Raw genomic sequence first — 10,561 nt, forward strand, 5'->3', positions numbered from 1 at the left:
AGGAAAAATATGCAATATGAAAATAATTGAAGACAAAATGTGTTTTACTGAGAAAAAACAAGATTTGGTTTTTAAAAAGCCTTTTTCCAAAAGGTACATCTGGAAAAAGGGGGGTCGTCTTATAATCAGGGTCGTCTTATATTCGGGCCAATACGGTAAATGAAAAGGGCGAATGTTGCCTATAGGCAAGTAGCTGAAATAAAATAAGTATTATTTTTTATATTTTGTTTTATTTTATGGCTGTAGTTTTAGTTTACTATAATAACCCTGGTGTAAAGTGCTTTAAAAATGATCTATAAAAGGTATTTGTCCTTGACATATTTTGGTAACGAATCGTTAATCTGCTCCAGTGTTGATTTGATTTGATGTTGACTTGTTCTGTAATGTGAGAAACATATGATGCTTAATTTGCTTAGGCCTACTATATAACTTAAATATGCAAAATATATAAAATTCATAATGTGACCCTGGCATTAAAATTCATACGCAATATGTAGTTTAAAGTCCTTTAGGAGCCCTTTGGAGGTGATGCAGTATTTGTCAGAATATTTCTCATGAACCTTTACCTGTTTCTCTAAGGCACTTTTTGATTACTGTTATTCACGGCAGTATAATGCAATTCAGAGATACCATAGTATTACCTTGTCTCTTCCATTGTACAGGAAATAAAGCAGAATTACTTGTATTTCCATGCAAAACTTGACACGCCACTATTATTATCATGAAATGGGTGTTTTCCTGAGCTCTGTTTCTCAGACTAGCTGGAAGAAGCTGCTCTGCTGTGTGGTCCGGAGGGAGATGCCCCGAGCACACAATCAATTTCACCTCCTTCTTCATTTGGAGGGCTTTGTGTGTGATTTCGGACTGTTAGATTATTTCCCGTGTCCCATGCTGCAGACCCGTGGCAAGGGCAAACAGAGCGTTCATTTTACGCAAATAACTTCTTCGCCCTTTCTTTTCTGTGGCCGGGTCCAGATGTGAGGGTTTTTCTGTCTCTTTGCCTTTCCGGGCCAGGATTGGGTTAATGCATTAGCTGTTTAAGAGCGTTATTAGACCGTTTATAGACCTGGAAAGTGTCGAAGCGCTTTTACGTTCTGTAATTTAATCAGACGCGACTCGTATGGAAATGAAACGCGGTCCACTGTATGACTTTTCATAATCAGAGAATTAATGTAATCCATCAGTAAATATTGTGTAAATATGAATCAGAAGCTGCTGGCGAGATGTGGGTGGCTCTCGTAGTTCTTGCTGCTGTAATGACTTACATACGCATTTCTTATATTACCTTTTTATAAGAATTTATGCATGTTATATCATGGTAGGAATTACATTCGAATCCGTTGAGATTCATTCAGTTCAAGAAGTTTCTTTGGGTTGCATTTTTAGGATGTCAGCCAAGCTTATTTGGATATTTTTTCTTCTTCTTCTTTTATTACTGGTGTTTTTAATTCTACATGAAGTACATTGTTATCTATTTAAGTACATTTTTAAGTGATCATCATCATTATTATTATTATTATTATTATTAATATTTTGGTTTAAGTTTTTAGTAATTTAATGTGCTCTTTTGTCATTTTTCTTCTTTTCTTTTCTTTTTTATATATAAATATAACAATATTTTAAACCTAAATATATTTAGGTTTAACTTATTTCAGTACAGTTTAGTTCAGTTTCATGTGCTTTTGTCATTCTTCTTCTTTTTAACTAATAACTATTTATATTTTATGTATTTTTTATTTCATTTTTAGTTTTAGTTCAGTTTTAAGGTTTTTTAGTAACTTTGTTATGTGCTTTTTGTAATTTTATTCTTTTTTAATAACTAATATTTTATTTGGGTTTCCTTTTTTATTTCAGTTTTAATTTTATTTCAGTTTTTTAGCATTTTTATTCTTTTTTTTATACCTATTTAGATTTTTTTTTTTTTTTTTTTTCAGTTTTAGTTCAGTTTTATTGTTTAGTAATTGTATGTGCTTATGTCATTTTTTTTATTTTTTTTTTTTATATAACTATTTAGGTTTTATTTTTAATTTTTTTATCATTATTCAGTTTTAATTTTAAGTCAGTTTTAGTTTTTATTTGTTTCCAGCTAGTAATTTTAGTGCTTTAACTTAAACTTATTTTAGGAAGTTGCATAGGCAATATTTCTTATTTTTGCCTATGGTTTTTCATCTAGTATTTCTATTGTTATTATAAATAAAATTTATATTATTATTATTATCTGTATTTTTATTTTAGCTTTATTTCAATGAACAAAAATGTGTGATAGTTTTAGTTACCGATAATAACCCCTTGTGTTATCACTATTGCTATTGCTCATATTTGGGTTAGTGATCTGAGTGAATTTTGAGACATACCTGTAATTCATCCAGCAGCATTTATGCCCTTAAATACAAACAATGGCTCCAGTTGTGCAACGTGTTTATGAGTTCGCTCTTCCTTTATCCCGTCGGACACGTTTTCCTCATAAGATGCAAAAATCTAGCTTGTGTTTAACATTTTAATTCTGTTGCCTTTTAAACTAATCTCAAGGATCCCACTAAAGCTTTATACACTGGCTGAGACATTATAAATCTCATTTAAATTCTGAGGCGGTCTTTTAAAGCGCCCATCCTCAGAGGCACTGGGTTATTTAACATCCAAAATTTACCACTTACAGCATTTTTAAGCTTTTTTTACAAGTTTGTAAAGCCCTTGACAAATCCCGCTTTTACAAATTCAGATGTGTCCTCTTAAAATGAATTTAAAACCCCATAAAGGCTCTGCCACATAAATCCCCAGCTGAAATTCATTTAAGATATGATTAAAGATGTGACATGCTCTCTAACTCATGTTTTATGTTTGTTGTTCGCCCTCAAAGGTCAGCTCTTAATGACATCGAGCACGGGCCGCAGGTTACCGGCCGAGATTCGAGCGCTTTTATAGGAAACGAGCACCTGGAAACATGCGGCGGATGAGAGAAATTTCTTATAAATGCTATTTATGACCACTGGAGAGGGAACGAAAGAAGAAAGATGACATTCGGGATGCTGTTTAATCAGCCAAAGAAACAGCGCAGGGTAATTTGTTTTCACAGAGGAAAAGAGTCATCGATTATTCTGACGCGCTTTTCCCATCAAGTCTTCTCGTCTTGAGCTTGTTAAGGCCACGGTTGTATTTTATGTGCACGCGCACCACTAATATATCCCGCAGACTTATTAAAGCTACTCGACAGTCGTTCAAAAATCATTCATTAGACATCTACTATGGGCTAAACGGTCTGTGTAATCTTTGCTCAGTTTTGCGGAGTGTCATTAAGTGCTAATCAAAGCGTGCGATGGCGATAGCGATGATATGTGCGGCCTACAATACCACCGGTCTGATAAATGCATGTGTGTGTGTGTGTGTGTTTGTGTGTTTTCTTATTTGCTTCCCAGCAGCACAGACGCTCGATCAAAGCCAGATTCTGAGTAATCAAACTGTCGTCATGCTTTACGCCACGGTTAACCCTTTATAATGGACCCATAATCCTGCTCCAAAACCCATTTCAAGAATAAAACTTCAATGGTGGAAACTGGAGTGAAGTCGCATATTCAGCACTTTTCGACACCGAAAAATACAATTACAGTACATGTGATTCAATCAGATGGTCAGATGGTGAGCTTGTGCCCGAGTGATTTAGGGACGTGTAATAATTCATAGCGGTCAGCTCCAAAGCTTCATGTATGATTCAGGATTTTGTGGCATTTGGATTGAAATATTTAAGAGTGAGATGTAAACAGCAAGAGCTTGAAAAACAGGGGTGGAAGTCTGGGGAAAAGACGTCTGAGAGAAATACTGCGCAATAATGTAATATGGACTGCTGGACAGTGTAATTATTTAAAGTTCCACAGGCGCAAACACACAGTTGGGTCATTCCGTGTCAAATCAACCAGAGGTCCCCAGCTCAAATTTTTGATTTTGCTAATATTTTTTCTGAAGAAAAATAAGCATGTATAGTGATAAAAGCCAAAATATTAAATGTAATGGATGAATATTTACTGAGTAATCCACTATTTTGTAGAAGGCGGTCAAAATGGCAATTTTTTTAGAGCCAAATTACAGGGTGTTAAAAATGACTTCAGAAAGATGGCAGCATCACGATGTTATTTTTACACAGAGATGAGTAGGTCTGTTAGTAAAATATGTTGACTTTAGCAATCTTTGTTGCATTATGTGCCAATGGTGACAATGCTTTTCAAGTGTTTTCTCCAAAGTTTGCATGCCTGTAACTCAAAAAGTATTAAAAATATCTTAATGCCCTTTTAGATATTGTGTCTTAACAAACTTCCCTTTTGGCATCTTCATTTTTAAGGCCATATATGGTTCGGTTCCAGAGATAATGGAATTTCAATATGGCTCCAGGAGTAAATCATTAAATTGTAAAAAAAATTTCAGTGGTCAAAAACTTCCCAGCCTCACCACTTAAACACTCAAAACATAAATAGTATAACATTAAAATAGCAATGCTCATTTCAGTAGTTCAGCATAAGGGAGTTAGCAATGAATATTTCGCATATTTTTCACGCACAGTATCCAAATCTATACACACTGATCAAAACTTGATTTGCTTCCAGTTTCTGTAGAGAGTTCTAGATGACCATTTCTCTCCTGCTGCCAATCACTATATATATATATATATATATATATATATGTAATTGCTCTCCATTATATTCTCCATGTCAAAATGATTTGTGTATGTTTAAATAAAATGCCGATTTCTAAACGCACAATAAATAGACACAAAAAAATGGACAATGCTAATAATTGAATAAGAAATAATGCAAGTGTTATTTCTTTAATAAAACTTAAATGTCCTTTATAAAAACACTTAAATTAGACAAGTCAAAGCATATATTGAATTACTGATATAGTAAAATTGCTCTTTTTTTCTTAATTACTGTTTATTTTTGGTCCTATGCATACACTCTAAAAATGCTGGGTTAAAAAAAATTGGGTTATTTGGCAACCCAGCGCTGGGTAAATATTGGACATGCTGGGTTATTTTGACCCAGCTGGTTGGGTTAACTGTTTTTACCCAACATGCTGGGTTGTTTTATTCAAGTCAACTATATATATTTTTTTTTAATTATTATATTGCTGACTTAAAATGGGCTGGAAATTAAAGATCACACACATAATTACTAAAGGCAACAGCAATAATCAAAAGATAAGTATTTATTATTAAGCAATAACCCCCATAGAGAAAATATAAGACAAATTGAATTTATTTAGGTGAATACAGCATAGTTTACAATATTGCATATATTTAAACTCGTTTAACAAGCATTTTAGAAACAAAAATGTAACATTTAAAAGTAGCATTTTAATTTAAGTGTATTCAACCGTTCTTTTGAATCACTTTTCACCAAAGTAGTGCTAATTCTTGTGCTGATGTGTCACTGAAAGCTAAGCCGTGATGGGCTGCTGTTTCCTGGAGGAACTGCGAACTTTAGACCGTGGCCTCGCATTTCACTCATAGCCGAGAGATGGCGTGACTGACTCCAAAACCTGCCCAAAAACAAACAGTACTGAGATTAGAGAACATATTTAAACATCAAATTTAATTAAAATCAGTATTATAATGAATAAAATCAGTTTATGTTATGCAAGGCAAGGCATTTCCATCATGAGAAACAACCGCTGCTGACGCAGTTGACTGACATCTCGTCCTTATGTTGCGTTGTGTAAAATAATATAATTTACAGCACAGTAAAAACTGAATGAAATAAAATCTATACAAACCTTAATTTCGCTGAAGAAGTGCACCAAAGAGGCGGCGGCGGCGGCACTGAAATCCGCTCTCTCCTGTAGAGGACACAAACAGCCCATGCTCTGACTGTAACTCAGCAGCTGGGTTGTTTCGTTGGAGACAGGCTCAATCTAAAAATGACCCAACAAGCTGAACCCAGCATTTTTTTAGAATGCAAAAAAAAAACAAAAAAAACTACCCAGCACCTGGGTACAAATATTAAAAACAACCCAATAAAATGACCTAACAGGCTGAACCCAGCATTTTTTTTAAATAAAAAAAAAAAAACCTACCCAGCACCTGGGTACAAATATTAAAAAAAAACCAATAAAATGACCCAACAGGCTGAACCCAGCATTTGGGTTAAATAAAATAACCCAGCACTTTTTAGAGTGTAGAAACTGCCCTTTAGTTAAAAAACTAAAACCATTATAAAAAAAAATAATAATTTCATTATTTGAAATAAATACAGAAATAAAATGTAATCTTAAAAACGTTTTTATTAAAATTATTATTTTATTAAAATAATTTAAATTACTAAAATTAAACTGAAATAAAAATTACTACAACTATAAATTACATAAATAAAATAAAAATTAATATAAACTATATAGACATTTAAAAAAAGACAAAAACACACAACAAAAACAAAACAATTAAAACCTTAAAAAGAAAATAAAAAAATTGAAAAAAATGACTACTTCAAAGTAAGTTCATTTTAAATGATTAATAAGAAATCTCTGAGTGATACTAAAAAAAACAGCAGTGCAGCTGAATGTAGATCAGTAAACGTATGCTCATGTGTCATTTACTGCTTTATAGATGGCCTTTTGCCAATCAACTCTGCTTAGAGTTCTGGATGTAGGACTTTGTGGGATTATTATGCATGAGCTGGGAATTAGGGTTCGGGTACATCCTGAACCTGTGCTTCTTCATCCAAAAGTTTTGTTACCTATGAATCATTAAAATCATTGGTGTACAAACAGTTTTCACTCGCTAGTAAATCTCACAATTAATTACAAAGAAATAGCAAGTAACACACTGAATTAAACATTAAATTTTGAAGTATCCAAGGTACCCCCAAAAGGTTTACAGATTGAGATCTGACATAATATTTTAAATAAATAAATACAACATAAATAAAAAATTAAAGAACTGACTGTATCTTTCTAGAAGTTAATACATTTTTGTAAAGTTTATTTTAACTATTTACTATTACATATTTCTAATATTTATGTGGTCTTATATTGAATTGATTTAGCTTTTGTAATTTCTACTGACATCAATGTACTTTATTCATTAAAAAATGTGTAGAAACAGTTTTTACTCAGAAATTGCTAGTAATAAATTACAAAGAAAATTAGAGTAGCACATTTCATTAAACATGAAATTCTGAAGTACACAGGGTAACCCAAAAAGGTTAGAAACTGAGATCTCACGTAATGTTAATTTAAATAAATAAATAATGTAATTAAGAACAGTGACTGTATCTTAATAAAAGTTAATACTCTATTTTGTAAAGTTTTGTAAAGTTTTATTTTATTTTATTTTTTTTACTTTCTAAGTTATTTATATTACATATTTCTTATATTTAATTGATTAAGCTTTTGTAATGTCTACTGACATCTACAGAAGATGAATTGGGGCATCTACGGAAGAGGATTAGGGCCAAGCAATAATAAAAACATCTCGAGATTAAAGTCGTTAAATTTTGAGAAAAACTTACTTAATACATTATTATTAAACACTCATTAGGCAGTTGTTTTCCATTTTTCCGATGTGATATGTGATGAGAAAAGGAAGAAAAGCAAGTTCGGCAAAATACAGACTCGAACCCTTGTCAACCACATCATAATATGCTACATCCATGTGCATTACTCTCCAACGAGATGAAATGAACCTGACACGAGTATGTTTATTCTCCGCATTTTAATACAACTTTTTTCTCGAAATTTTACAACTTTTTTCTCATAATTTAACGAGTTTATTCTCAACATTTTATTTTGACTTTTTTCGCAAAATTTAAGCTGTTTTTTTTTTTATTCAATGACATTTCTCGAAAATTAATGAGTTTATTTTCAAAATTTTATTTCGACTTTATTTCGACTTAATCTCTAGATGGTTTAATTTCGTTATTATTGCTTGGCGCTGATCCTCTTCCGTAGACATCAGTGTACTCTGTTCATGAAAAAAAATAGTGTAGAGACAGTTTTAATTCAGAAATAGATAGTACATTTCACAAACTACAAAGAAAAGGAAAGTAGCACATTGAATTGAAATTTTGAAGTAGAAAAACAGAAATAGTATTTTCTTGTAAAACATAGTCTAATTGTTTTTTATTTGCAACTTTGAAAAATATTTTTTACAGTGAAAAAATTTGTGCAGTCAACTTTTTAGCAATATACATTTTTGTTAAAGCACTGTGTTTATGTTCTATTTTTCAGAAAATGTAGAAATAGCTGAAAATGCTAATTTTCTTCCAGTTTAAGGACTTTAGCCCTGAAAACCGCTATACTGCATGTCAAAAGTTTTTTTTTTTTTCATTGAAGTCGGTTTGGGAGAGCAGAGATCACAGGGATGAAGCAATCTACTAGCTTCTATGCTAGGATGAGTCACCTTTCCCATCTAGATCAACCCGAGGATTCGGAGTGGCTTGTGCCGTAAACAGATGGTGAACCGACAGCTAGACACCCGTTAGACAATCGAGGAAGAACCAGAGCCTCCTGTTCCCATGGAAATTGGCACAGGATGCCGTAGGGCTCATAGTAATAGCGGGGAGTTAGCCAGCAGCCAGGTACGCTGTAGACAAACACCGAATCAATGCCAAGTCTCCCGTCTCGGCTACCGCGGAGCTCAGAAGATAACTAGCGGAAAGCAACAGCAAAGTCGCTCTCTGAGGAGATTTCTCACATTACAGCAGCCAGCGCGGATAGCAGTTTGCACAAAGTCACATGGAAAACAATCTGAGAAAAACAAGCGGTCTGAAACTTCCAGGAGCTTCCGAAAATGTAACATGGTAACCACAGCTTCCACCGATATTCCATAATTACCATAGAAATGGTGCTAACTTCGCATTAGCAACCACTGTGATTAAAAAATTAACTGATATTATGTGAAGCATTTTTGGTTAAGGTTATACAGATGTAGGCTAACTATGGAAATCCTAAAATGTTGACGATTATCATTTTATTTTCTTGTTTTATTGTGATCAAATAGTTGTAATATTCTTATTCTCATCAACTTAACATGAAAACATTTTCTTGTGATCACAACTACTTATACTCGACAAATTAAAAGTCCCTGTCACGTTTACAAGGTGCTTAATTGCAAATACTTAATCAAAAACGCAACCAAATAAAACATGAATATAGAATAATAAATAGAGAAAAATTATCTTTTTTGAAGTCAGCAGTGGTGGACGAAGTACACAAATCAAGTACTTGAGTAAAAGTACAGATCCGTATAATAAAATATTACTCCAGTAAAAGTAAAAGTACTCAGTTTTCAATTTGACTCGAGTGAAAGTACAAAAGTACTTGATTTTTAATGTACTTAAGTAAAAAGTACCGATAGATGAATGTTTATTTTGCAGTTTTATATAGGCTACTTATATTTTGATAATTACTGTAGTTACCATGTTCTGAACATCACATCCTTTCTTTTTCCCTCAGATGTAATCTATCTAGGTGGTTCAATAAAAATATTTGGACTTTATTTTTTTTAAATTACCTTAATTTAGCACCAGCAAGCTCGTTAACTAGACAGTTAGCATCAGCTAACATTGACTTATTTTCAGCATGGTTATGAATACACATTTGTCTACTCGGCTAGTTAATCCACAAACATAGTAATTTAGGCTATGTGTGCTGACAAACAATATAAAAGCAGACGTCACACAGGGCTAAATGCATAGCATTTTAGTAAAACTGCTACTCGAGAACAGCTGCAATCGGATCATTCCAAATCGTGAATGCATCGTTTGGTGCGATTTGCGAATCGATTTAACAGGTTCATTGAAAAGAATCAGTTCGTTCATGAATCACGAAGTAAAACTACTTCGTTACTGTCCACCACTGGAAGTCAGTCTGTATGTTTGTCCCAACAAGGTTAAAAACGAACGGTTTTCTGCTGCAGTGCAGACTTTATAACCGAGACTTTCTGTATCTGTGCTCACCTACACCTTCTTTCTGGCATTTCTGTGCTTTCAGCCATGTCCTCTTCTGATGTCATCTTATGTAATTTCTTACATAACAAATCCTCCGCCTCTCAATCCCATTTTTGACAGTGTAATTCTGCTCCTGCAGCCTCTGATTTGGATGTAATTGTTTCAATCACAATGTATGAATAATTTATTCTCTAGAAAATTACAAATTAATCAGGGAGAACTATGATTTCTCCAAACCAAATCCCCACAACTGTCTGTCTCTCGCTCTGTCTCTCTCTCTTTCTTTGTTTCTCCAAACACCTGTCCTTCCCTTCCCACGCCAGCGGACACATCTGACACTGATATGCATGACTGCAGGTAGTATTTCAGTTCAGGTGCATGTGAGGATTCACAATTCCAGATGTTTATTGGTCATTTGTCAAAAAGTCGGAATGACTCGCATGACTGACTGCTAGTTAAAGAGATCCTCATCCGAATGTCCAAAAATGAGTATTCTGGCATCATTGACTCACTCTCATGCCATTCCAAACCTGAATGATTTTTTTTTCTTCTTCTGTGAAACATAAAAGATTATGTTATGAACAATATTCAGAGTTCTTTTATATGCAATGAAAGTGGTAAGTTTTTTT

General features: G+C 33.3%; 1 protein-coding gene across 2 annotated transcripts in view; it reads left to right on the plus strand.

The window, feature by feature from the left end:
• Positions 1 to 10,561, plus strand: part of LOC107713029 (leucine-rich repeat transmembrane neuronal protein 4) — a 133,156-nt gene that overhangs the window by 61,646 nt on the left and 60,949 nt on the right. The window lies entirely within an intron of this gene.

This window comes from Sinocyclocheilus rhinocerous, unplaced genomic scaffold (assembly GCF_001515625.1).
Source record: "Sinocyclocheilus rhinocerous isolate Xijiao unplaced genomic scaffold, SAMN03320098_v1.1 scaffold448, whole genome shotgun sequence".
Taxonomy (NCBI): Eukaryota; Metazoa; Chordata; class Actinopteri; order Cypriniformes; family Cyprinidae; genus Sinocyclocheilus; species Sinocyclocheilus rhinocerous.